Raw genomic sequence first — 4474 nt, 5'->3', positions numbered from 1 at the left:
AAGTCAGTTTACAAAATCAAAGTGACAAAAGTGTAGCATTAGCAGGACAGAATAAGGTGGTCAGGAGAGATATCCACTCTTAATTAGTACATGCCTCTCCCTCTGCAGAAAAAAAAAATAGCATAAAATTAAAAATAACTTATGATTAATGTGCTTCATGAGTTCAGTTTGCAAACACACACACAAGTAACAAGAGCTTGTCGCAGGGTCACATCCAATTGTGTCACTTTGAATGATATTCATACACATTCATTTGGCTCCAAGAGTTACAGTTTGATTCATGTTCATCCCAAGTCCAAAATTTTGGGATAGATAAAATACCTGTGTTATTTCCATATAAAGTTGATGGCAACGAAGTGACACTGCAGTCAGCAGATCCTTTCTCATTATTGCCCCAGTATTTGACCAGCATTCTTACTGAATATGCAGTGTGTGTTAATTAGCATTAGCTTTTAAAAATATGTGTAAGGAATATTTTCTCCCATCAGAAAAACAAAAATTATTGCTCAGAAACCCAGTAATCAAATATTTGATTATTTTTGTGTAGGACAAGTAGTCTCTTATTAGGATTATGCACTTCTATGAAGGTGCAGATTTAATCTATTTTATGATGAAAGATTAAACCCACAAATCCCATTTAATAATGGATTTCTGGCAATAAGTAGCTATGTCATTTTATGGCTAATATCCAACATGAGAGTTAATAGTAAGGACACACTTGAACCTGTTCCACAGTGAACTTGAATATTGCCTGTAAGGCAGGAATCAAACACTGTGGGGAACATGGCTAAACATTCTTGGAATGGATAAGTTGTTTTGCAGTGATTTTTCTAATTATTGCTTAATTTATCTGCTTAGTTTCAGAATAGATTTTTTCAGACTAAAATGTCCATGTAAAGCATTTATTGGAAATTCCTGATGGTCAGTTCTGGTTCTTTTATGTTACAATATTTCTTTGTTACAAATAATATGTGCACTTGGTTTGAAATGGCATTTCTGCAGTACATTTGTTTGCTGCTATGAAACTTCACATTAGTATAGCTTTTGAGTTACACAGTTTATTTGTATTTTTGGGATCTGGAAATCTTGTGGGGAGTTTTTTTTTTAGTTGTGCTGGTTGGTTTGATTGTGTCTTCTGTGGATTCTGTCCCCCTGAGTGTGCTGACACAGTTTTAGTAGTTTAGCCATTGGATATTACAAATAGAGCAGAAGGTGAAGCACTGAGGTGCTCTGTAAACTCTGAGTGACATGTTGGAAATCAACGTGGTTGAATAAAAACCTGTTAACCAACTTGTGAAAGCATGAGTCAGATGGGACTTGAAGGAGGATTTGCTGCACTGGGACTATTCTCCAGTGGTGTTGTGCATATTGTCCAGTTTGCATAGTTCAGGAGGCAGCAGTGGTAGAACCCAGAGGTTCTGTCAGATATCTGGGGATCTGAGGTGTTAACAGTTGAGTGGTAAATTTATGTATATGTTCTGCTTCCAAGAGTGGCAGTGATTTGAAGCCATATTTGGTGGTTTAACTAATACTCAGATGTAGAAACACAATAAAAGTTTTAGAGATTAATTCAACATGCCCAAACTCCCAAAACCTTCTGTACAAAACCTGACAAACCAAGCACTTTAGTATAAAATATTAATGCTGTGACCTTAGTATGAAAATACAGAAAAATTAGCAGTTACCACATTTGCTGATATATTAGAAACATAACAGTAGCAATAGATGAATAACTTGTTATGAGCAGTTAATTTTAATCAGTTTATTGGTATGTTAGCCTCTGGGTTTTGGAGAGTGAAGGGTTTCCTCTTGGAGGAGGGAGGGCACAGGGCTGTCTATGTCTTATAAACATGTTCCTTTTATTCTTCAGGCAAATGCAGTAATACAAACTCCGCTGAATGGTTTTAAATTGACATAGGGTTTCCAGAGCAAGACAAAAATGTATGTGTTGTCTGGATTCCGTCCAAAGCATCTTTACTTCTGAACTGGCTTAGGCCAGAGAGACAGGATGTTCCACAGAGCAAAAACCATGTGATTAAAGAACATGAACAAACACAGAGTATATTATTAACAAAACACCAGACTGCATTTCATGTTGGGTTTTCTGGCTGGTGACCCATGGAGTTCACTCAAAAAGTTAACAGAGACAAAGGTCCAGTCTGTTCTAACATAACTAATTATCACAAAAGATTCTCTGAAGCCTTCTCTCCTGTCTTAAAGAGCTGTTCACACAGGTCCTGACAGGGGTATAAATACATCCCAGTGAGATTCCGTGCTCAGGAACATGTCCTGAGAGGGTGTTGCAGCATCTGCTACAGAGGGGTTTTATCTTGATTCACCATTCTTTATGTGTCTAGAAATTAGGCTTCCTGTTGCCTCCAGGCTCATCATGCTGTCAACAGTATCTTCATTTCTCCCTTGTGTTCTGACTCACATGCCTGTCAGTGCCATCCTGTCTGTCCTACTTTGTGGTCTCTTCCATGTTCAGGATGTGGCTGAATCCTCCACATCCTGATCAGCAGCTGTCTAGGCCACGATCTGTGTGGGCAGACTTTGAGTCACTCTGTTTTGTGGTGAGGATGCATGTAATTGAGGCACGAGGTGAAGGGTGTATGGTGTTTGAAGGCTTGTGGAGCACTTGAAAAAAAAATTTTGATCATAAGCAGGTAGATAAGATGGAGTAGTCTTGGCTGGTCATGTCTGCCCTTACAGAAGATAATTGTAACAAAATTAACATTTTTTGCAATTGTTGATAGTGTTGGGAAGTTCTGCTCCTTAGCATTGCAAGCCTTTGACCCCAGAACCTGGAGAGATCCGTGAATCTTCACAGTGTAAGTATTTTACTTGCTGTATTTCCCTGAAGAATAAAAGAAACCTCTTTATAAGAAATAAAAACAGATAGCCCTGTGCCCTCTCTCCCTAAGAGGAAACACTTCACTCTCCAAAAGTTTCTTCAGGAAATTCAATCAGTGTTGCAGTGTCTGTTTCCCATCCTGTCCACATTTATGCCTTTTCCTGGGAGGCTGCACTTCTACTCTGCTCTGCTGGCCAAGGGCTGACATGCCAGTGAGCCTGGGAGCGTGTGTGAATCCTGGGGGTCTTCTACAAAAACTGCATTGTGCTCTCTGCACAGCGTGTGGGTCTCGGGAAAGGGAACATCAGACCCATTTTCGTTCAGTTTTCACAGAAGGTTACTTTGTTACAAACGGACTTATGTATTTGGGGTCGTCCTTCCCAAGGTCACACAAATATTATAATTTTTTCCATTGGTATTTAACGCTTTTAGCCAAATGGAGAGCTGTAGCTGCAGTTTAATTCCTCTTTAGTGTTCCAGGCTCATTATTTTAAACATGCATTTTAGCCAGGGGGGAAAGGAGCTGTGGAAGCAGTGGGTGTTAGATCCCTGACAGCGAGGGAAGATGTTGAAGATGACAGCTTTTCCTGTAGTGCCCAGAGCATCAGCGAGGAGCTGTCTCCTCCCTCGCAGAGCAGCCAGCGGCCTCCCCACCCCAGCCCCGCTGTTAGTCAGCAGATGCACTCCGCTCTTCCGCATCCAGAGCAGGAGATATTGTTAAAGCGCTTCCTCGCTCTGCTTTGTTAAGTAATTCTTCGTTGTTAATGCTGAAAGGGAGATTTTCCCGAGGCGCTCCGGGCAGGAGATTGATTTGAAAGCAAGGAGAGGTCTGTGGCACGTCCCAGGGCTCCGGGGGGCGGCCCTGGGCCTGAGTCACGGAGCTGCAGAACCGGGCGGGCCGGGCCGCAGCTCCTGCCTGAGTCACCCCGAGCCGGCAGCGGGACAGCGGCTGGCCCGGGCTGAGCTCAGGGACAGCGGCAGGCCCGGGCCGAGCTCAGGGACAGCAGCTGGCCTGCACCGAGCTCAGGGACAGCGGCAGGCCCGGGCTGAGCTCAGGGACAGCGGCTGGCCTGCACCGAGCTCAGGGACAGCAGCTGGACTGCACCGAGCTCAGGGACAGCGACAGGCCTGCACCGAGCTCAGGGACAGCGGCTGGCCTGCACCGAGCTCAGGGACAGCGACAGGCCTGCACCGAGCTCAGGGACAGCGGCTGGCCTGCACCGAGCTCAGGGACAGCGGCTGGCCTGCACCGAGCTCAGGGACAGCGGCAGGCCCGGGCTGAGCTCAGGGACAGGGGCTGGCCCGGGCCGAGCTCAGGGACAGCGGCAGGCCCGGGCCGAGCTCAGGGACAGCGGCTGGCCTGCACCGAGCTCAGGGACAGCGGCTGGCCTGCACCGAGCTCAGGGACAGCGGCAGGTCCGGGCCGAGCTCAGGGACAGCGACAGGCCTGCACCGAACTCAGGGACAGCGACAGGCCTGCACCGAGCTCAGGGACAGCGACAGGCCCGGGCTGAGCTCAGGGACAGCGGCAGGCCCGGGCTGAGCTCAGGGACAGGGGCTGGCCCGGGCTGAGCTCAGGGACAGGGGCTGGCCCGGGCTGAGCTCAGGGACAGCGGCAGG

At 46.3% G+C, this 4474-nt stretch overlaps 1 long non-coding RNA gene across 1 annotated transcript; it reads right to left on the bottom strand.

Annotated features, from left to right (window-relative positions):
* Window positions 1-1747: 1747 nt before the first annotated feature.
* On the bottom strand, window positions 1748-4098 carry LOC147649535 (uncharacterized). Its single transcript, XR_015278726.1, has 2 exons — window positions 3960-4098; window positions 1748-3813 (listed from the first exon to the last, which is right to left on the bottom strand). It is a non-coding gene; the product is annotated as an uncharacterized LOC147649535 (long non-coding RNA).
* Window positions 4099-4474: the final 376 nt, after the last annotated feature.

This window comes from Cyanistes caeruleus, chromosome 22 (genome assembly GCF_971803275.1).
Source record: "Cyanistes caeruleus chromosome 22, bCyaCae1.hap1.1, whole genome shotgun sequence".
Classification (NCBI taxonomy): domain Eukaryota; kingdom Metazoa; phylum Chordata; class Aves; order Passeriformes; family Paridae; genus Cyanistes; species Cyanistes caeruleus.
Note: the sequence above shows the minus strand (reverse complement) of the source record. Positions and strands in the feature narration are given on the sequence as shown.